This window comes from Danaus plexippus, chromosome 5 (genome assembly GCF_018135715.1).
Source record: "Danaus plexippus chromosome 5, MEX_DaPlex, whole genome shotgun sequence".
NCBI classification, from domain to species: domain Eukaryota; kingdom Metazoa; phylum Arthropoda; class Insecta; order Lepidoptera; family Nymphalidae; genus Danaus; species Danaus plexippus.
The window spans coordinates 3,058,794-3,084,949 of NC_083539.1; the positions used below are offsets into that span (position 1 = coordinate 3,058,794).

At 30.0% G+C, this 26,156-nt stretch overlaps 1 protein-coding gene across 1 annotated transcript in view; it reads right to left on the bottom strand.

The window, feature by feature from the left end:
* Window positions 1-26,156, bottom strand: part of LOC116769244 (cadherin-99C) — a 74,117-nt gene that overhangs the window by 42,094 nt on the left and 5,867 nt on the right. Inside the window, exon 2 of the mRNA XM_061528341.1 lies at window positions 1,106-1,146. The gene's annotated coding sequence lies outside the window, so the exon portion shown is untranslated. The remainder of the gene's footprint in view (window positions 1-1,105; window positions 1,147-26,156) is intronic.

Here is a 26,156-nt window from a genome sequence, read left to right on the forward strand (position 1 = left end):
TTAGATCTCAATATTCAAATGGCGTACGCGACGCAACTTTACGATATAAATGTCACATAAATTTCATTGAAGTATAATTTTACATTTTAACATAGCCAGATATCGTTTAAGTTTGTAATTGTATATGATTGTCAGAGTAGTTTTTCTCACACAAAACAAATATTCATAACTTTTTTAAGACTTGTGTTTCTTTCTACTCTGATGAGTAAATTTCGCTCTATTCTAAAATAATATTCGTAGAGGAAAGATTCCTTTTTTTATTTTTTGGTAATAAAGGTAATAGATATTTATGGTTTACCGAAAAGCCTTATTCGAAATTAATTAATCTCCGCGCAAGATCATAATATTGCACTATTGGAGCCTTACTTAAGCCTCTAAAGTGCGTTTTAACCAACCTGTACGACTGATGTCTATCGACGGCTAAGATTCATTATAATAACACGTGAAGCGAAAACTTTGTATCCCCTTTCAAGAGAATCGCGCGAACCGCTGAACGTGAAATTTAACACAGTCAAAGTTTTTATGGGGAAGAATTTAACAGAACTACTTCTATATATTTAAATGAATAAAACTCGCGAAAATCTTAGATCTCATTACTTCTATATATACCTTAATTGTATTAAAAATTATTAAATTATTTAAAATAAACATCACACGGACTACTGCGACATTGACATACATATATTATTATAATCCATAAAGATCCCTAAATATGAGTATTGTCACTAAATAACAAAAAAAATGACATTTCTCTACTATTATTGTAGCTATTTGATAAAATCATTCAATTATGGTGAAGTACCTACAGACTGATGGGCGAAATCTAGTAAATGGAAAATTTTAGGCGAAGTGTTCGAAAGAAAATGTAAACAAATAAATAAATTAAAATAACACAATCAATGATTCTATCAATGTCATTTCCATTTACCTTATTTGGATTGCGAGACAGTAATTCATTTCTAGTGTCACAATAACTTAATAGGCCTATTGTATGTTTGCGTAGGAAGTAGACTAATTCTTAGTGCCACACCTATCAGCAACGGCTTTCATCAACAGCAGATACCCGATTAATGTCCATATTGTTAGAATCGCTGTAGAGACTTACCAGACATGATTTAGGCTTCATAACCGCAACGCCATAAGAATCTGGAAGGAAAAAGAAATGGACATTGAATAAAAGAATATAATTCACCAAATTCACGAAAAAGTACAAATATTATAAGAAAAAGACAACCGTTGGTTAAAGACAAAAATTGGACGATAAATTCTACATACTTGAAATTAAGACTTAACTTAAATGACAACTTTTATTTCAGATAGTGTACAAGAAGAAAAAATTTAAACCGTTTCGTTTATTTAACAATTAAAGTCACTAAATGCATCATCTGATAATAGCGGATGACATTTAATTTCCCTATTTCAACGTGGATCGGAATCATACAAATGTCGTTTTAAAACGACAAGTTAGACATCGGATCCTTATTAAGTAAACCTGTTTGTGAGCAATCTACTTTTACACCTCCATGTCTCCATAAATTACTAGGATCCTGGTACATTATGGGTAAAGCTGTTTCAGTACTTTCATCTGTATAATTCGTAATCCCATCGAGTAATCCAGCTATTGACGTTGATAGAATCTGTTCAACACAACGCCAAAGAGACGTACAATTTATTATCTCGTTATAAATAAATTGCCAATCAGATCATCTTGTGTACCTGTGAAATGGAAATAAAATCTAACGTGGCACCGTGATGACTGAACGTTTGACCTCTAAACGATCTCACGTCGGTGTCGTTTGATATATATATGTTTAATTTGCTCCAATTCCTAGTTTAATATTAACTTTATCGTAACAAAAATATTAAATCTTATAACATTATTCATACGTTATGTTTAATTCACAAAACATCCAATGTGTGCGGCTCGCTTTTCTTATGCTAGTCACGTTCCATTGTTGATGCGTATTTTAAATAAAAATACATTTAAAGTTGAATGCACTTCACTTATTCAAATTAAATATAAGTTTTTAAACGCATACCTCTCAATGTATATTGGATGACAGACAAACAATATTTTATGGAACATAAAATATGTTTTACACGGTTATGTTGAATGTTGATCATGTAATAACAAAAATGTGTATATAAATATATAAAGATTCTAGTAATAAATTATTTTAAGATAACAATCAGAGCTTATATATCAAAAAGTTGTACTCAGCCTCAACCAGATTTATTATTTTAGTTTTATAACAAGAGAATCTTGATCGCGGTGTAGTGATTACAATTTTTTAAATAAGGTTATAATCACGCAGATATTTCCCCATCCACGAAATGTTTCACTTGAACTCACATATTAATAATTTGGATTTCGTTACAATATTATAACAGAGATCGTTATCCAAAAGCGGGTCGTTTGTTAAAGGTTAAGCTAAGACAGACATTTAACGTTATCCAACATTCACGCATAAATTACTTTAAACAGTCATGCCTTAATAAACTGCAAGGAAGAAAATTAGGTTCGCAGCTTGAAGAATGTAGAACGTGTACATTCGTGACGTTTCTTAATATATGAAAAATACATATAATTTGCAAAAAAAATATTAGTTACTTTCTTTTCCTTCTTAATTATCATACGATGGCATGCAAGTAGTAATAATTAATTTTATTATTCATATAATCAATTACCATGGAAAAATGTAATTTATTTTCGAAAGAACTACAATATATATAGTAAATTACTCCGGTGAATAATGAATGCTATGTCGCTATCAACAATGATAATGTACGATATTCATCTTAAACTAACGACTTCTATAACCTCCAGAAGAGAACTTAAAATATAAGATTGCAATGATTTACAGAAAATTCAACCTTATACACATATAAATAGAAATCATTAAATGTTTATGAACATGGTATTTATTGGAGTCAGTGATAGTACTTGAGCAAAAGTAAATGGTAATGACACACCATTGCAAGAGGATGATATGTTAATGTTCGCTCCATGATTGATTGTCGTGATACGATGAAGGTTCTAGTTGAAATTCCGATTTAAATTCTATTAAACATAAACATTTGTTTAATAAGCGATATCATTAACTTCGCACATCAGCTATAGTATAATAAAAAATCAAAAGCTGATTACACCCTAGTGATTTACGCCGCGGCTGAAGTAATAAAAATTTATTCGATCAATCAGTAAATTAATCTCAATACAAAATGGTTGCAACGCACGCATAGGTCAAGACTTGCAAAACGATTACCGAGAATGAACAGATAACTTTATAATACCATTTTAATGAGAAAATCTTAATGAAATTTCTGCAATACAACATAAAAATCGACTTTCTCGGTAGAAGAAGAATTTATTTTATCTAACTATAAATATTTTCCAATGAATAAAGTTTCTTTGGATAATTTAAGGAATTGTTTGAAAGTCAGTTACCGTTATCGGCTGAAACATAAAGACCTAGGCAGGTCGGTGGGCACATTACCAGTATGCCATCGCCTTGTAAACTATTAGGGATAGAAAGTGTTAAGCACCAGATAGTGTCAGAGGAATTCAAGTGCGTTTAAATAGATTTCACATAATACATGATGTGAAATTATTTCTCACTAAATTACTTTATATGTAGATAAAAAAAGAATTACGTTAAGAACAAATAAAGATATCAGTGTAATGATAATCGATTTTAATAAACAATATGTGTATAACATCTATGTTATTATCTTAATCGATAATTCAGCACCTAAGTAATTGCAGAACAATTGCAAATACAGCGGGAAGCTAATTATTTGAATCTAAGATCAAGCTTCTTACTTAGATTTATACAGTTATCTACAATCTTAAGTGGAGCATTTAGAGTTACAATTATAACGCTATAGAATTGAATTCATTAATTTTACTTCATACATAAGTAAAACAAACATTATCTAACAATCTCAATTTATGTGTATTTGCTTTCCATTTTCTATTTCTTAAAGCAAATAGGAAGTAGCTTTTGCCCGCAGCTTCACTAGTATTTAATTTCTGTGCCCGTATTTGAACAGTTCCGTGCTACTAGCAAACATAATTCTTTTTGTCTTTGACTAACTAGTATATAATTCGTATTTTAACTCAGTTCGAAATATTTCCTCCACCGTCATTCAATTAAGATTTATAAGAGTCAATCATAAATATAATAAGAATAATAAAAAATAGGTAATTTTTGTATTTATCTCTTAATACAGGGTCAGTTATTTAATGATACAATACCGGGGTTAAGATAAACATGTGTTTTTTTTTAAATGAGCAATTATCACCAATAATATTATTTTCCATATAGTACAAAGTTAACTTAAATGTCAACAAGTCAAGTGTGTCGCCCGTTATACGTACAAAAAGTTGTTGTGGGTCATCGGCACATCCCGCATGCGTTTGATTTATCTTGTTTCGATGTTAAACATCTCATTCATTCGTTTTGTTATCGATTGTAGATTCAGGTAATAAATAGATAACTTTTAATTTAAATGCAAATAATCTATTACATGTTTAAAAATAAAAAAATACATTTGCATGCCTAAAAGTGCTTGACGATTAAACTACATGGATGAACGTAAAAGTTGTCAACAATACAAATATTATACCATATCCATAACAGAAAAACAGTTTTACAGCATCAAGGATGCTATGAATTAATTAGTCAAACGAATTCTAAGTAATATTAATGTTTTAACAATATAGTTTCAGTTTACTTACGTAACTCGCTTAAATTTACAGGTGGTATCTTAAATCATAATAAAATTATGGTATATAAGTCATAGATATCAGATATTAATAAAGTTCGTTTTGCGACAAATATCAAAGTTTGGATATAAATGAAGCGTTTGCAACAAATCCGTCATACTCTTACTCACCGGTTCTCAGAAAAGAGGCCGATGTAACCGGTTTTGGTTTCTCGATTGTAGGTTTAACTACCGACTACTGAGTGTATTCCTAAGACACTTGACTTTAAAATATTAAACACGTGTTACGTCAATAACAGAACGCGATGGTTTCGTGTCATTATAAATTAAGGTAATGTAATATTAACAGGACATAAACCTTTTTTATATAAATGAATACATTTGTCAATCGAGACAAACTAACTTGCAATGTCTAGAATGTTATTATGTTTTATGTATTACACATATTTTCTATTAAAGTTGCGGATGAAATATGTACCTATTAAATGCAACAAGTCCAGCACATACAAATACTATATGCAAATTAAACAGATACAAGATAGTTATCAGATGTTAGATGTTACATAAGGCTGACCGTTCCGGTTAGCTTGGAAGTCTTATTAAAATTTAATTTAAATTACAGCTCTCCAACACTAAGTAACTATCACAAATTATAGCAAAGCTTTGAAGTATCATTTTACCGTTGTATCCCTAGAACATTATTCTTTATAGGCTATTAATAATATTATTCCTTCTCAACTAAAACCAATTAAGTAAAAACACTACAGCAATCGTTAATTTACGAAACTGATACTTTGAAATTGAATTAGTTATGACCCATCTAATTATGCCGTAAATAATTATACATATATTCATATGTAGTCACATAAAACAATTACAAACAACGTTCCATATTCATTACGATACCAATATAATTGGCACAAACATAACGGCATGATTCTGAGGGATGGAATCCTATGATACTGTTAGATCAAATGGCATAGGGCTGTCACATTCATTTATTTCAAGAGCCTCCTAGTAAATAACTAATTTATGAGGTACTATCTTATGTTTTTTTGATATGAAAATTTTGATGTTAAGATAACAGTTGTTTTTTCTTTTATTATTATAGTACAATTATAATTTTTAATTATTGTAAGCCCTAAGTTTGAACCAGTTGGGTGGGCTGCAGTCGTGGCGTGTAGTGAGCTGGTCACGAAGATGGACGACTGCCGTGCAATAAAAAAAATGTATAAATGCCGTAATAAATTTCGCTCTACCAGTCCAGTAATCTAGATTTAGTTTCCTAGTTCTGTTCTCAATATTTTAACGGTTTTTAACGATTTCAGCGGTAACCGAAATTCGTTTAACCACATATTATTATGTTTAATTTCTTCTTGTTTTATAAAATAAAATAAAAAAATATCCCGAACATTAGGCATACAATTAACATTACGATTGTAATAATATATGAATCTTAAGGCGGCAACATTACAACTTAGAAGCAATTATGATAATTATTTACATAGCATCGTAATATAAAATACTAACAACTTATGTTCCCAACAATTTACTACTGCAAAAACTACTTCCACCGCATCATATAAGAAATGGAAAAAAACTTGTATGAATTTCCTGGAACTAACAGACAATTTAAATAGTTTGTAGCATTTTTATTTAAGCAATAGTGTATATAAAATATGTCGAAGAAGATTTGCATATTTTAAATAGTATAGTAATATATCTAAGGCGATAAATAGGTACGTATAGAAGTAGGTTTGTATGGCCTGGCACGATAGTTTAATTGGTGAAGCAACTGCAATACTCCGGAGGTAATAAGTTCGAATCCTGCTCGTGTCGACAAATTTTTCATTCTATATTTTTACTAATTTAAATATTAATATAATATAAATATTTGTACCAATAACTTATTCCCTTTTCTCTTTCTGGTAAAACTATGTATTTTTCCATTTTGATTCGTTATTATTTCTGCAATACCTTCTTTACTAACGAAAAATACTATAATGATTGCACAATTAGTATAAACTAACGGTCCAATTTGTACTATCGAATCCATGTTACAAATCGCAACCGCATACAACGTGTTGAATTACGACAGGGCATTGTGCGGCCGAGACCAATTTACTGAGGTGATATTAACATACTTTAGAGCAATCAAAAGATAAAAGATTTAAACATTACGTCTTCTAATTGTTGGTATAGTGAGATTGATATTCGATCTTGTTATATCTCAATTAGTCTATAGAATTTACTTTCATATCACTGCTTTGGTTATATATATTATTTAAGATGTTTTTTTTAGTCAGAAAATATAAAAGGATTTAAAAATTATGATAATCTCGTTAGACATACATATTGTTAGACACATATATCTTGTTATAGTGAAGTAAAAAATATGTGGGACAGAAATTCATAAACTGGGAACAATTGATATTAAATGTTCTTTTATTATAAACACATTCATCGAAGCAGCACTGAACGGCATGATTTTTTTATTAAGTTCGCTACATATTCTGAAATTATATTAATGAATGAAATAATTGTGTATACGCAATACTTCTTTATGGAATATTAAAAAAAAAACCTCTAAACTTATGAGCAATAAATACATGTGTATTGTTAATATAACAAATTGATTCAGATACCTTTATTTGTCTCGTAATAGTGATGTATCGTCAAAGTGGATTTCTTCAACTGAAGACTATGAAATTATTCTAATACAATGACTAAATTAACACTCAGTCTGTTGATAAATGACATTTATGTTGACAGTAATTTGATCATCATAAAAAAGAACAAAGAGAAAAATAATCAATAAATCTTTTAAACTTTTCAAAGCAATTAGTTAATCGAAGCAACTGAAGAGAGTAATTTACGTATAAGTTACATTACTAAGCGTAAATGTATGTTATGTCCGCATTAAACTACCTGGACATCTTATTCACAGACATTTAACCCCTGGGTTCACTCCGACTCGAATCGATTTCCTTTAAAGTTTAATATAGTCACACGGATATATTCGATGTTACCATTTGTATGATATGAAATAAATCATGTTACTGGGTGAAATCCACCCACTTACGTAACTGACCACTCTTTATATGATCGCCCACGCAGACACAGTTAATTAACTGGACAACTTTGCAATTGATTGCTTTGCAGACCAATAACTCAATTTTTGAAATTAACTTTTGTCCATTGCTTTGATAAAATAATGTTGCGAATAACATTTGTCTTCATTAATAAATCACGACGTCAAGAGGTCGGAGTGCTAGTTGCGTGCAAGAAGTAATTTTTGTCCAAAGCCGCTGACGGCATCTTTGTGGGTTTGTGACGTAAGAAATTATAAGCATATATCTAGTATAAGCTAATTCGATATTTCCGTTTAAAAGTTAGCCGGGTTCAGCTATTAGCATAACCAGAGAAACGCGGGCGCAGGTGAACGGCTAACGGTACACGGGCTTATCGATGACGCATCTCCATCGGAAACACATTTAAAAATCACCTTTATTATGATAATTTTAAAAACTATTTTTGGATATGTCAATATAATATATTAGTGAGGTTTGTTCGCTAAACCCGAGACAGCACGCCGCTGTAAGTTAGATTAACCTGTCACAATAAATTTGTATTTATTGCTATTGATAGACCTCGTAAATATGTAAAAGTTGCGTACAAGTTTGATTTTACTAAATGCCACGTCTAGTCTGACACAAGTTTTTTTTTATCTACATTGAGTCTTAGAGCATCCTTTTACCGTATGTTAGTTACCCATATTATGTGCGTCATATTTAGTCTCGACAATATATATGTAGGTACATAGGAATTATTAAAATTTGTCCATTATTTTAAAGCAATCGCAAACAAATTAGTATTGGAATATTATTTTATTTAAATAAAGCTATGTATATTTCTCATTTTATTTTATTTCATACATGAAAGTAAAATGAATGATCATGAAAGTGAATTCATAATACAAGCGTGCTATATAAAGAGCACCTAATTTTCCTTTCGTTACTACAAATCAAAATCATGAATCATAAATACTTCTGATATAAATGCTCGAGTAAGAATCGAGGCTTGTTTTAGCCTTCAACCTTAAAATTTCACTTTTCAATTTAAAAAATTTGCAAAGAAAAACGTATCAGGAGAACTAAATTAACTTTAGTATCATTCAATTTGGTAAGAGCAGGCAAAACGGAAACGTATTCATGGCTTACTAACTGGGAATAGGACAAGCCAAGTGTTTTTTTTATATATAGTTGTTCGTTAAACGATAAATGGTAAGATGTTTCCGACAATTTTTTGATAAATAGCTTTGAAAATGATTGTGTTCATTTTGACGAAATTTACTTAAAATTCTGATAACTGACCGATTTGTTGCTGAAGTTGAAAGAATAATATATATATTTTTTTTAATGTCTGGAATGGAACACAGTTGTTGCAAAAATCTAACATCACGAAGCTACAAATTCTAGACCGTAAATAATTTGACTTGGATATAACAAAAATATCTCTTCAAAATATTTTAAAATCACAATTGTATTTAGTCATTGTTGCCTTTACATGGTTAAACTGCGCAATAACTCATGTCACGAATTGCCGATTTTGAAAACGCGGCCAGTCCACAGTCTCCACGCAATTTGAAGCGCCAAACTATACTTAACAACATTTCTGCTAAAATATTACGTGTAATTTAGTGCGAATTGCGTGTTTGGCAAGTAATGGGGGTATATTTGAGGACATTTTTGTCTGTTCTTGGGTCCAACAACTTTTAAAGTTTTGTAATTATTACTAAGCCATAGTAACGAGTTATTTTGATCCCACAAAGACAGTCGTAAGAGATACGTCTGTATACATATCCTACATCGTCTGCTTCCTTGTATTGCAACCGCACAGAGTAATCAACCGCAGATCCTGAGTAAAAGTACTAACAGCCACATTTCCCGGATAGGCTTTGAGCTCTACTCATTAATCTCGACTGGAACAAAACCCTGAGACTGCCGCAGTAAGTTGTGTGTATATAAAAACATAAACAAGTCATATGCCTTTTAAGACAAATTCAACCGCCATCTGCAATTGAAAACGACTTATCTATAATCATTAAAGCTCACATTAAATTACTTTGCTTGATATATAACTAATAGAACTTGAACAACATTTTAAGATCATTAATTTTCACAGTGGTAATAGTAGCTTTTTTCAATACATAATATTAACTAGGTTTTCACAAATCAATAAGGAATGATATATTCGATAAACTAGCTTTTGAATCGTTATCCAGTTATTTTTTGTATTCAGCTGATATTGTGTATTATTTAAAATTATAGACAGCAAGCTTTCTTGTGATAATCATAAAATCATAATGTTTGTATTACAAGCGTTGAGGTGTTTCTAAATAAGAATGTCACGATAATATGAATATAATCGTGTATCACATTACGTGACTTTACAACAAAACATAGCACGAACAGTATCTTACAGAATTAGTATGACCGAGTGACTGCGAGATAGGAAATATTTTGTAGATGTGATCATTGCATTCTTTGGCACTAACAAGTGTTTATATATTGTCTGTGAAGTAAACGTACATTAATATAAAAAATAGATGCTAACATATAAAAGTCAAGTAGCTCAAATACCACTGATATATAATGTTCTTCCGGGCATGATCTTACGTGTGATACATTTGTGCTACTAAATTTATACGACAACGACAACTTAAAGTAAGAAAACACGCATTTTATTACGATCATATAAATTTTAATGGATTAAGTAATTTTTCAATATACTCTTACAGTTTAGACGATAACAGTAATGCTTAAGTTTCATTCATGGTTGTTTTGAATCAAAATTAATAATATTTCCTCGACAATAAAGTTCTGCTATTACAATCCGTCGCAGTATTAGATGTAGGCATAAAATTGTTCATGTTTATTCAAACACTTATTTGAATACCATATATATTTAAATACCGAACAGATGTACGTCCAGAGATTTTTAATTTTTAAAATGATATGAACATTTAAATTTTATGATATATACGGTTTATGGTAATAAGTTTTGATGAGAAAAAGATTTCATATACATATTTATAACGATCTAGAACGGTTTGTATGCTATGAATAATTCAACGTTTTGTGATGATATAAATATTATAATAAGGACTAAGATAATTTTTAATTATTAAGTATTCAAAAACACCTGGCGATACAAATGATTCATAGACAGTAGTAGGCTAGTAGGATTAAGTTTTTTTTTTACATGAAACATTGAATTAGTATTGAAATCATTAAACAAGATATGACGGTCATAACAAGATAGTACGAGTAAAAATTTTCTCTTTATTGCTTACATCAAAATTTCCAAATTCTAAATTCCCATGGTTTACGTTTTAGGCAAATACGAATAAGCAAAACGGAATTCAAGCCTAATCTTAAATCTAATGTCGCTAAAGGCGGCGAGTCGTTAAGTAAATCACTCTAGACCTCAATTGAAGAATGGAAACTTAAAATCTATAGTTTTGTAAATTAAACCTCGATTAAGACGAAATCTTTAAAAGAACTTCATCAGAGCCCAGTTCAATATTACTAAGATCTCGTTTTATATCATAATAAATTACAAAAGTCTGAAGAGACACGATTTAATTATGAAGAATGAAGTACCTAATTGCGATAGTTTTATAAAAATCTAGCTAAATCATATAACATTTCAAATATATGTATGTACATGTAGAATTTTAACAAGTATTAACATGTTTTTTAATTTGAAATTCATTTGTTATTTCTGTGACAATATTTTATTTTACTAAGTATAGCTTGCCAAAAGTACTTCACAGTGTGCTTTAGTGTTTAGCTAAAAACATTTTCCTTTAGTACACAGAGACAAAAATAATAATTCTTCGTTTAAAATAACAATAGTTTTCTTATTAACTTGAAACAAATTCGTCAATTCGGATCTTTTTATATCGGCGTACGATGTTTATTAGACCGTTGTTAAATTCTCTAAAATATGTAATCATAAATACTACTTCAGAACTAATACTGCTCTTCTTCTTCTTCTTCCAAGACCGTTTTCCCACTTATTTTGGGGTCGGCCTTCCTTGTCCTGCGTTTCCATAAAGGGCGATTTGTGGCGAGATCTTTGTTTTGGTCTTTTTCTTTTAGGTCCTTCAAACTAATACTGTTCGTTTAAAAAAATGCCTTATGAAATAATTATGTATAATGCAGTGGAAGTATTTTAGCCATAGATTCCATTGTGTTACAAATTGATTAATTTTCTATCAAATTGAGTCACAAATTTGAAATACAACAAAGTGCTGTTACTTATCGGTAGAATAAATGTGTCGATAACTTCATGGCAATCCATTCGACAGTAGCATTTAAAGAGACAAGTAGTACCATTAGAGGTGTTCTGAATATCTCTGAACAGGATATAGAGTTCTGTCTTAGTGAATTTTAATCTCACATTGTTTACCACTCATTTTGTAACTAAATATTAATTATTCACTTCCCACCCATTAATTTAAGACGATCTGAGCAAAAACCAGGCTCATCACACAAATCGATGATAAAGGCATTACTGATATTTATTTCTGATATCGATAAATATAGATATTATACTCGTACATATTTTTTTTACGAATTATTATTATTATTTTTTTAATAGTATAAAAAATATATAACCACTTTGCATTAAATTTCGTATCTAGTAACCAAGCGTTGTAACTAAAATACATTTATCTACTAATAGCGTATAAATACCGATTTCTTATTGAATAACTTTATCGTTTTTATTTATATGTGTGTACTGTACATTATTTAATGTCAAGCAGGTTTACTGTTCCTATCTTTTGTAATAATTCAAGATCAATGGTTTCCTAGAACTCTTGCCATTGTGTAAACCAACAGGTGAATGTGACAACTGAAATGAAGGTCTTGAGAAACTTCTTATTAGCTGTATTAAATGATTATATCTTGTTGCCTATAAGGAAATATTAATGAAACATTATTCACATTATGAAACGTTCATAAGTAATAGTTATTTAATAAAATAAAAAAAGATTACTCAAATCATGGATTGCTTTTCAAAATTAATATCGCAAAATATTTCCTTTAAAAACTTTTAAAAACATTTATTTGCCTTTATTAATTTTTTACAAGTCGTAATTTAAAAGTTTTTATTTTTATGTGGTTCTTTTTATCAAATTATTTATCTTTCCACTGTCGTTGACTTCTTCAATCTAAATATTTCTTTTAGGATATATATCATTTTGAGTATTGCTTTCTGTTTATTTAATATCTATGTTACGAATGTTATAAATTTGCGACATCTACATTAGGCTCAATAAATAATCGAAACAAGGTAACATATAAATCTCAGAATAAATTCAAATAGCTACCTCAAGTCTCTTGTAATCTTTTACGTTGTGCAAAATATATTAATGTAGTCACAATCAAGTGTCAGACGGAAACCGTACCTGCTGACAATTATTTTAAGCTATTCGTGTTGAGAAACGAGTTTTCTGTTTCTTTACATTTTAGGTACAACATGTCAGCTCATTATGTATAATGACTGTGAATTGTAAACCTAACGTACACGTGAAACCCACTCATCTTACATAACGTAACCCCTGACCCATCAAGATAGATGGATAAAACTCAAAGTTTCCTTATCTAATGAATTGCTCATAAACGCATTGTTGTCTGATGCAATCGAAATTGCAAATAATTAGGTAGTTTCTTTAGCAGTAATTTAACTACTAACTACTCGTAAAGAATAGCAGTCCGAAGTCGTTGATCTTTATGAATTGGTTAGATGATTATGGTTGACCTTTTCTTGTTTAGCCTTCGCTATTCATTAATACAACAATACTAACTGATTAGAAGCGCCTTAAAAATAATATTTTGGATATTAAAGTAAAAGTTTTATAATTAAAATTATCACATCTAATGTGTTCCCTAAAAGAATATATCACAAGGCACATCATGAAGGAATAATAACCGATTTACATCTTCCAATAAACAGTTATATAATATCATAATAAAATCGATTGATTTGTTTTATGGATAACTGTATAGTGATGGCCCATTAGTAAAACACAACCTAAACAAATTCGTAAATGACAATGACTAAAGGCAATTTCAATACAGATGAGGCGTATTATTATAGATCATAAAGGTAAGTAGCGGAACCAATCGGCAATCGCTTACAATCTTCGTTAGCGGACATGTATGAAATTATAGGGTTTTGTTTCAATAAACATCATGTATAAGCACCTGATTATATAACACGTTAGTTAACTTTGTAACGATAGTAGTTGGATTTTCAATAAAATTTCTAAATATATTGATTACATTTTTACTCTTACTTCACTGAGAGCTAAATACTGAATACTCCTATCGTTATTCCAAGTTGTATGTTCTAATCTTTGTGTGTTTATCACTCTAGTAAGCAATAACCGAACAACCATAACTACCGAGACGATCTGAATAAAACTTTGTGTTTAAATATACGATATATATAAAATGTACTCGTATATGAAATAATACGTGTAGTACTTACGGAAAGATAATGTTTTAAAATAGAAAAACTCAACATTAAACATTCAAAAAAGTGAAAATACTCGTAGACTATATCTAGAATAAAAATGAATACAAATCTATTAGGAACATACATACGTTAATTTTGTTTGCAAATAACGTTTTATAGAAACACTTTTAAGGTATCCTCGTAAGTAACTTATTTTATTAAAATTACGTTACAATTTATATAACAAACAACTCAAACGTTCCGTCATTTTCAATAAAGTTATATCGTAGACCTGCAACTTTCTACTGGGAAATATGATCCTTTGAATATATTAAGGATTCGAACAAATTGCTACAAGTCCTAGTCTGCAGCGCGGCTTGAACCATATGGCATATAAATGAATTCCCTGTCTAGACGATTTTTTACGCTGCATTCGAAATTAACCTGTGTATGGTGTTGCAGACGAAATACAAATAATATTCTTACAATAAACGAACGAACGGGGAACTTTCATTTCGTAACACTTATTTGAGAGAAAGGGACACTACTAACGATCGAAACACGTTTGTAGTAACCAATAACAGCAACAGAGTATTACCTACATAGACTGATTCCATAAAAGTTAATTCACTCATCCATCCGCTATTGCAAATATGAAATAAGGTTGTCTGGATGACGCATATATTTTGTATTGCAACTAATAAGGATTTAAAAGGCAATTTATTTTTAAAATAGGGATGATTAGGTTTTGAAGATAGATATAATGTATTTGAGTTTCAATATTTTGGTGTAATACGTAGTGTATCTGGAATGCTAGTAAATAGGTAATGGCTTGCAACCGTTTCCTTATTTTGTTTTGATTGGATAAATTAAGATCCATGGTTTTGGTTTTAACCGGCAAAAAATATGCCCTTATCGAAAAAACAGAACAATTCCACTAGGTTTCCAATTCTTCCAAAAATATTGAAAATAGAAAATTACATACAAATCTGTTTCATAGAGGATGATGGATAAGACAAGTCAAAAATATAAGATCAATACATATAAAAGTTTAAAACTTTGCTCTTGATGACCTTACTTACTTCTTACTTAACACCCGTGAAGCTTAAAATGGACACATGTAACATTTTCCGTTGTATGTTTTTGAACAAAATGTATGTCACATGGCAATTTATTATTCGTAATTGTAATTAAAAACTATGCATATTGTCACGCCCTATATACATGAACATACATGTTCTGGGGAAATGCGAGTTCACGGGCGATGACCCGACAAAACTTCAAGCGTGACGAATTCAAACTGACCCTGTCAATTATATGAAATCACGAGTTACATCCCATATTAATGTATACAATTAAATATATGTGTATAGGAACGTAATCCTTAAACCTGGAATAAGACGTCATTTAACTAGATTTTGTAATTAATTTATTGCCATATTAATAAATGCATTGGCATTCTGACTATTAATTTAGTTAGAACATTAATAATTTTAAAGTGGCTTCTCAATAATTTTTGCTTTGAAAAATCATTCGTTGATCCTTTTAAGTAATAACAAGCGCACGAGCAAGGAACAGAAAAAAGACTGCGCTAGTTTTCAAAGTAATTCAATGCTTGTCTTAAAATGGCACTTATACTACTAAACTTACAATAAATATAATTTTATTTACAGAACCACTTTTATAATAAACGCTTTCGACTCAATATTTAATAAAGATAACGTCTAAGACACATAAACTTATAGATTATAACAAAATGAATACAACATGAGCATATAAAATTGTCTGAAGGCGCTACAACGATAAGCTATAAAGGAAGTCGCCGACTTGAGCAACAAAACCGATCACTTGCATGTAAAATATTAATGAGAGAACACGACTTACATGGGAAGCAGTTGTTTTGCTTCTTACCGGTTTACTTGCACCGCATATTTATGAAGATGAGGTAATTCTGACGTAATTTTATTTATTTCCAATCAAAACCAGGGCACTCTAAATAGTTTGACCTATATGTATTATAGGCACTAACTCACGCTTTTATACCCTCCTCACTGCAGTTTAACCGTGCCTATAAATGATTACCAAAACAATCTTACTCATTAAAAAATATATATATTAATATTAGTACGAAATAATGGAATTGATGACACAAAATATAATATTGGATGAAGCTGTCGGGGTCTCTAAACAGAAAATGTTATAGATAAATTCTACGGCTTTTAATTATTTACCGCTTTTTATCAGAAAGATTGATGGTGAACCAGAGAAACATATTGATAATATTTTTCGACAGCTGCTAATGTTAGTTCACTTTGTTGTAAGCCGATGAAATTTATCCATAAAGAAGTGACAAAAACAGGACCTCACACATAATATCACTAGGAGTCCGTAAATTCATCGTTCATGAACTTTAGAAATAAATAGAAGTAGGAATAATTAAATATATACTTATTTTCACTTTTTTTTTCAAGGTAATGAATTATTTTTCAATTAGTAAGATTCTAAAAGCATATTTGTATAGATCAAGACAAAATATAAAGAACAAACAAAACATAAAGTATGTACATGTTTTGGGAGATATTAATAATGAAGATTAATAATGAAGATTAATAATTCTAGCATCCGAGGCTTTTTGGAACTATTAAGTTTTGTGAGTGCAGAATAATAAAAATCGGTGTATTAGTGAAAAGAAAGTTTTTTTTTGTAATATACAAATAATAATCACAAGAGTAGTTTAAATTCATTTTAAACATCTTTTCTGATCATAAAAACATTTGACTTTGACAGAGATTAACAAGACATGTAACAGCAAAATAAATAATTCACATATATATGTTATGAAAAAACATATATCGAATATAATGTTATAACATATTTGTGAACAAATAGAAATTAGTCCATATATAATTAACACTACTAATGATAGTGTGTAATCGAAGTGCCACCAAAATAATTGCCTGTGTTCGAAAGTAATTATTTGATATAACACAGTATTTTGAGATCGCGATAATGATAATACTTCTATGCAGATCTTTATCCCTTTACCAATATTATCCGCAAAATATTATGAAACTCTTGATTTCCCCAACTATTCGCAATGTTCATTAAATAGTATGATAAGTTATCTGAAACTGGCACTGTTTAAACTAACTCGATTATAATGATACAAAGGAATAGAAATTGAACGAGATTTTACTTAAGAACAGGTAAGTTCGCTAACTAATTGTCATTGTTGTATTAAATTATCTATATTTATAATTCAACTTCTATTAAACCACAGATTATATTAAAATACAATTTAAATCTAAATCTCTCTTCCATATACCAGATAATTTTAGTGTAGTACTTGAAGTATATTGATGTAGATAATTTTATAATTTATACATAAATATATTAATAGCTAGTTAAAATTATTTCTATATTAGATAGCGCGAGGTTTCATGTTTGCTTAAATTATCTCAAACCAATGTAGCTTTTGAGAGACGGTAATGGTCTATAATGTGCCCTAATGTTAAATTTAATTCCGAATTTCGTAACGCCACTGTTATAACAATTCACGCGAATTTGGAAAGTAAATGCATTAAACTAGGGAATTAGGATATAATTTAAAACATCTATTATAATGATATTTAATTTAAACGAACAAAATGAAGCTAACGAGCTGAGAGACGGACAATGTTTTCAAATTACCTTTGAGCTTTGTGTTAAATTGTAGCGAGTTAAGACTCCATCTTACCTGAAAAAGTAATAAATAAATTATTTACATCAATCAACAACGAACAATTCTTTTATTTAAAGTTACTGAAAAGTATAGAAAATATTTAAACTTAATAACACTTTTTACAACCCTACCTTAATTAAGATAAGGATGAAGTGTGCTTACTTTGTTGTTAGGATGAACAAAAAGTATACAGCAGCGTTTATTACATAAATGTTGCTTTAAAAAAAATCTAGTATAAAATTGTAGTGTCAAGATTTTATAACGCTCCCTAGCTGTTCCCAGGTGTCCTTGCAAATACAATTTTATATATTAGAATTTCTTTGGAATAAATAATACTTTCCCAAAAATATAAAATTAAATTGTTAAATTTATTTTTTTTTTATTATTAAAATCTGTAAACGTATAGCATTATAAACATACGTTAAGTTTATAACTTTGAACTTATTTTATTATAAGTAAAAACGTTAAGCATGTTTTAAGAAACATTTACACTTAACATGCTGTTTAAAGATTGGTGGTTAAGTAGCGGGAACAGAACGAGTCAAACGCGGAAGCAAGTTGGCAGCCCGAAGGGAATCTGATTGTGTCTACCTCAATACGAAGGGACACAGCCCTGTTATAATATTTGTACTAATTAGGAATGTTACACAAGCATTTTACCGTTATGACAGTATGAACTAAAGGAATTATTATAATTAAGTTATTCTATGGCATATAAATAACTGTAACGAATTCTATTGAATAATTTGGACTTCAGTGGTAATTATTATAAGACAAAAACAAAAGGATCGCTCCTACAGCTAGTCGGGTAATTTAATGTTTTAATTGTAACATTAAATTGAAAGCAATTATGAATTTTATACACTATTTAAGATATTAGTTAGTTTATTAGTCAGCCAGAGCTCTCTGGATGAAATATCAAGCAGGGAAAAGAATAGATCGACTTAATCTCCATTTTAAATATTTTAATGGCGGTTATGAGACGGGTAAGTCTCAAAATTTTTATATTTCTCATTGCTTGCTGTAGCGCACCTGATATTGGAACTTTGACTCCCTATAGGGCTTCTGATACTTTAAGGCATAAGACGGACACACGTTTTAAAGGTCAATCTTTAGCATTTACGTATTGATTCTATAACAAACTGATACATTTTTCACAGACGGTGTTCAAAGCCTTTTTTTTTCCTCCTAATTATCGAAAATCTCTGGATGAAACGAAAACTCTTAGCATTCAATGGATTCACCGTGCGGGTGCCGGGTCCATGGCGTTGCAGGGAGAGGAGTTTTATTTTATTATATTTATCCTTAACAATAATTTTAAAAACGCATACATGGTTTTTTTTTTACAAAAAAGCGAACTTTAAATTTAATTTATTATAAAATTTCAAGCCGCTTTCAAAATCATGTCAGTCTTAGATGTAATTTTAATGATATAAAATAATACTAAAAGTTTCTATGATAAAAGTTTCTATGAACTTAAATTTTATACGGAATAAAAAAATTTACTAGCATAATAACTTAGATCAAAGTCACGTATTAATTCGTAAGTATGAATTTTTAACTATTCTCCATGAACGTCACACGTAGCTCAGATATGCGCATGTTATAAGCATTGTGTCTCAATTATGACACATAATGGCGTAGATAGTAAAACCTATAACAGCATTATTTTGGCGAAAGTCACGATTATAGTTGGAAATTGTACGTGATGACTTAATAATTCATGGTTAAACAGATAATATTTCAAATAATTGTTATTAAGTTTGATAAGCAAATAGTTTCTATTGTATCTGTTTATTTAGGACTTGTGTGACCATAAAATATAAAAAATTATATCAAAGTATGAAGTATAATTAGATTTTTGTCTTACAAATTCCTTTATTTGAATGCAACACAAGATTTTTTTGAGGAAAAAAATAAATAAAAGTCCTGACGTTAAACTGCTTTAAATGAAGTGTTGATCTTTTTGATTTTAATGTGTCACGTTAAGAAATGTTTAATTTACCCGTATAATTCATTCAACTTATTCTTCACTTAGGAGAACATCTTAAAACATGTTTCACAGGCAAAAAAAGATGCAAAACATAACCGATCTTTTATGGCTTCACCACAGTGAAGTAAATAAAACTAATTTAAAGATTATACGCAACCCTTTATCTACAAACGTAACTAATTCTAAATTAATATATACATATACGATATATATATTGTTTGATGAAACCTTATTCAAGTCTAGCATAAGTTACTTAAACTAATATAAACTCAATTAGTCTTGATAAGTTTATTTAATTAAGAACATTTTAAATATATTATATAAAGAAAATTTTATACAAACTAGTTTTTGCCCACGACTTCGTTTGCGTAGTTTCAGAATTAGAAATGTATAGCCGACCGGACGGACTCTGTTCCTCTTTAAAGGCAGTAAATAAGAACATTTTGGATTTTATTAACTTTTTTTTTTAGTTTTTATCGGTTTAAAAAATATCCTTTGTCCTTTTCCTGGTTCTGAGCTATCTCTCCACCAATTTTCAACCAACCCCGTACAGCCGTTCTTGAGTTATTAATATTATAACTAACATCACTTTCTTTCATATATAAAGATGTGAGCGAGTATTAAGGTAAGTTATTTGCTGAATTACACATATAATAATATCACACATTTGAATTCAGCAAATAAATTATCAGCAAGAACAAAATAAATGTTTCAAGATATTTCATCATTTAAATTACATTTAATCAATCAATCACCATCAGAGCCTCAACTTTCTCAACAGGTTTGCCTTCTAACATAGTTTAATTTATTATTCATCAAAATAACAAGACATAACTTGCTATGAATGTAAGATCTTTATCGGAATCGATATTCATTTCTATGATAACACTTTGAGACATTTCTCATATATTGAGATGAAAAGTATGGCAATTACTTAAATTTAATTGACAGTATGTAATCATTCCAATTTCAAAAACTTGTATAGATTAGTTTATATTATGTACAATACAAAATATGCATGATATAATACTCTTAATCTCGATAGATAAAAGCCTCAAAATGTATTATTATACATATGTGGGCTTGGAACTCACCTCTTACCGTCAGATGAGATTTTATATTGCTAGACATGATTTTTTTAAATTGTTCACTGTTATTTCCATTTACTATTAGAGTACTTCTGGAACTATAAAAATATTTTATTAGAGAATTATCACAGTATTTGTACTTGGGTAAGAATAAAGTTTTATAACTATTTTAGAAACACCGAAACGTGTTAGCGTACAATGAGATTCATTTTCTCATGAGCATGTCGCATTTTCGCACGTCGAAAGCGCTTATTAACTCGGCCCGTTAGATGGCGTGGGAGATGATAGCAGAGCTGCCATGGAAATTTAGAATAACAAAGCATTCACGAAAATCTTACACATTTTTCAAGCAAAAAAAAAAATTTTTTTTATTAATGCATTCCAAATACTAAATAATTATTTCTCTCGTATAAAAGTCGTTAACTGGGTTGGAGACGAAAAGGTTAAGACAATTGTGATGTAACAAATTTGTTTTTTGTTTTGTTGAGATTCGCAGCGAAAAGAAACAAGAAGACTATTGTTCCGGTGTGGATGAGTTGATTGGATGAGGGATAGCGTTCCATAAACGTGGGAGAGAAATGTAGAACATGTGAAACAATCAGATACTACGCTAGATTGTATCGTTTAGGGACATTTGCGTCAAATTTGCGAAATCTGAATACGATTATCATTACGTAGATATATCTTATACATACGTTTAACATAGAGAGAATTATTGAAAGCGACATTTTAAAATATTATTAGTCTCAAGACAGCCAAAAACAAAATTCGGTGATACCTAATTACTAATTAATTATAGATGACATTATTATGTCCGATAATCGCAAACAAATGAAACGAGATGAATCGAGAACAAAAAGTTTGGAACCGGTCCGAGAGTCAGATGTTACGGACCCCTGCCCACATCCGGAGTCACTGACGCATGCGTATAAAGTGACAGATGCACTTCAGTGACTTGATACTGTACACTTGAAAAAAGATTCAAAGCATGATTTAAATCAGATTCTTCGGAGCATGAAATGGTGTTAATTATCTCTGATACAACAAAACCTCGCTAAACTGTTACTCAAGATTACGACTCAAAATGACAATGGTGAAAAATTATAATTATTTTAATTTTGTTTTTTTTTCTATTCAGTATCAAACACCTGCAGAAAATGGCGCGCCCAAATTATACTCAACGACTCTAGTCTCATCTGACTTGCCTCCGGGGTTTAACAGGCAAGTAGTTAATAAAATGTTATACATACTTTAATTGCGCATAATACATGAGTTATATAGTAAAAAACTGGTCTACTTAAGTAACAATATCAAGGAAATTTAATACTTAATTTGAAACATCATAAGAGTGACACACAATTGTATTGTCTGGACAACAATGGAATGTTTAGATTGAGACATTAATTTAATCCACAATAAACAAATTCCAATTTCCCACGAATACCTTCAGTGTTTTTTGTGGTCGGGTTCTTAGCGATGGTCCATGGCCGGCAGCCATCCCAGCATCATAATAATGATAGGCATCAAAACAATTTTAAGTAAAATAAAAGACGTACGGGTGTGGTTTCTGTGAGGCGAGATGTCTCGCATGATGTCATATTTATGAATTATGATCATTACATATAAATTCACAAAACTTTTTGAAAAACAGGTAATTCTTTTCGTTGTTCAAGTAATGTTATCGCCTGAATTTATCTTATCTATCTTATAAATGGTACATAACGAGCTCTAAAAATATTGACTAAAAGCCTACGAAAATGTTAGTTTCTTAACGTTAATGCAAATTAAATCGATAAACTAATTCAATTCTTCGTTAGTCAAAGCGAAAGTCTTAAGAATTGACACGATTCCCTCTTAGTTAAAAGTTACTCAAGCGCTTACAATAAATGTTATCTGGTAGGTATATAAATATGTATGTTCACGTTTTAGTATTGCTTGTAAGGACTTATTGGAGTCAGTTTATTTAATTTTCAAGAGTCATTTAGAAATTGCCAGCTTGATTTTTAGTGGAACGATTACGTCATCAAAGTCTCTGTTTAAAGAATAACAATCGAAATGTAATGACTGTTAATAAAATTGTTTTATTTGGCTCATCAAATATTCGCTTCAGCACTTCACTTGATGATTCGATTATAAAAGCAAAGAAATCTTATCAAACAAAAGACATTAATTATAAAAAGATAAAAAAATACAATCAAAATCATCTGAAATCTACGTAACTACGGCTGTTTCATAATTTAATAAGCCATATAATAACAGAAAGTCGAAGAAATAGAAAGTTTATACCTTTAAAGGTTCTCTAATAGCGATGATTTATTCCACAATCCTTTCCATAATTGGAGAAATCATGCATGATTTAAGCATGCAGGTTATTTACAGCATGAATTCCTAATAGGAATAACAACTGTATCAGGACCATACACATTTACGAGATGACACACTCGCATAAAGAAAGAAAAAGTTTCATTTTCATGATTGTGTAGTTTACAAATAATACGCGATTGGATGTGGTTCGGAGGGCTGCCCTTTTTGGGGGGGAGGGTAATGCGACACGGTGCTCAGGCTCATTCAAAGAAGCCGAAAGATAAACCTTCGACAGGAAGCGACAACGGGAACAACTTTTTATAACCACAGAATACTTTTTTCTGATTGTAGTTGTGAAACGGTTACGCTTTACTTATTGTTAGAAATATACTTACCTACACCGTAGCAATTGAAGAATTCGTTTCAAATATTATTTAACTTTTTGACATCGGTCCAAAACTCAACAAAACATTATTCCAAATATGAGATTACAACAAATATATGTACAATAGTATTTTATGTATAACACCTGAGTTCTGAATTATTTAGTGTTAATAAATATTTAATATAATTAGAAAGAAGTTGTTATAAATATATAATTCGAAAGAGTGTTGATGTAACAATTTACACGATGGTTGTATCTTCAGCTGAGTACACTTTGCTCGAGTACAACTAACAAGTTTCTTGAAACAAATATTTGTATTGACCGAGTCAGTCCCAAGAATTCCTTGAATCGCACCTAATAATAGCCTTACGATTTGTGTTCGGACTGTCTTCTTCTTTTAAGTTTTTTACATGATAATGGTTAAATATCTATGTTTTCCTGATACCAATTTTTTACGTCACTGCAGTAAGCGCTCTTAGCTCAATTGACAAGCCTAATGTAATGTAATATCCCAAAGACTACGGGTTCGAGTATTTCACATGTTTTCATAGGTATATAATTGGTATATTAATTACTGAAAATACTTAATAATCCAGATTCACTATACATAACAAAGATAAAATCAAGTTTTATATATGTCGTGTATGAGGGTTGTTGAATAAATGTGAAAGAATGTGAGAATATTCAGTGAAAAGAACAATTTTAGGACTAATTGATATATATCACGCCTGTTTTAATACAAAACTGAATTTTGGAATTACTGCAGAAATATTAAACTTTTAATAGGTCTTGTCTTCAAAATGATTTTTACGGATGTTAATTTTATTTGCATTTGTACACGTTCTCCACATTTAACGCTCAGATCGCTCGGATCTGGAGAATATCGAGAAATAATGCCTCTTGTATAACAATAAAGATAGTGGGAAGTCGAAATCACGAAATAATTTCCGCATTACGTGTCGAGGATAAGGAAATTGCTTACAAAATTCACTCCTGCTTTAGAAATAACTTGCAGCTTAATGTTACTGGAATTGTTTGTTTTATTAGTGTTAATGTTAGGTTAGGACATCTGTGCTTTTATATATTTGTAGGAATAGAATTACCTATCCTCATTTCTTTCATAGTAGGTACAATAAAAGACAGACATAAATTTTCTGTCTGTCTGTCTGTTTCTCGTTACATGAAATATACAAAACAGATAAAAGTATTCGGGCGGTACATTGATTATTACACAATTAATTTCGTAATGAAAAATTTAGGTTAATTAAAATTTTACAAAACAAAACTGAACATCGAAGAACGCGGACATAGTCGGTGAACACAGCTGTTTAATGTAAAGATAACCATAAATCATAGTGAACACAAAGCTATGGCAATATGTCCCATATTCGTCTCGGAACCCGTTGATGTCTAATATAAATGTCACGAGACTCGCCTACCGTAGCGACAAATTGATACAACACCAAGCTAATCAAAAAAACTATACAGAATCTATTGTTTTATTTTTTATCGGAACACATTAACAGAATCGATGCATTACTTTTTTATGTTATCGATATGAGTTTTTTATCATCAATTTTGCAAGTTGTTTATGGTTTCGGTTATTCTATTCTTAGTTTTATTTGCTTCTGATTATTACTAATATATTATATTTCAGATATATTGAAGCCTTTCTGGTTCGAGAAAGACGGGTTACGTGAAAAAATATGTGATAAGTCTGATACATTTACGTGGGTATTTTATTTTGTTATCAATTATTATTGTAGTTTATATTATTATATATTTAAATTAAATTTCGGTTACTGTGCAAAATTAAGGCATCTGATACATGAAATGTTATAAAAGAATCTATGTATAAATATATTTTATTTCAGATAAATATACAAATTTAGATGTAATCAATCAAATATAAATATATATGAAACAGTTTAAAGTTAGAACCGCTCATAAAATCGTATTTTCCATACAAATTAAAGCGAATTATCCATTCGAAGAACCGTTCGAGATGACTAAGGCCAAGTAACACACGGCTTAAGATTTTAAATTGGCATTCCGTTGAGTCGTGCCTCGATTGAAAAGACAGGTTGACGTACCAATCACAGAGACGTGCACTTAGATCATGGAGACAGAAAATATACACACATTACAATATAACAGACGAACCACTTTCTAAACATATTCTTTAAGACAAATTTTGTGACTTAGGTCATTGTAATATATTTTTTTTTTGTATTTTTTTTGCTCTTATTTTATTATATTATATATTAACATAATAATGACATCATCTGAATCTTACTGGTGTTTTATCTATCAACAGCTCAAACGATTAGTCAAGCTGTCAAACATTAATTCCGATTAACCCAAACTGTCAAGGGCGAAACGGTCACGAAATCACGACAGAGTCTC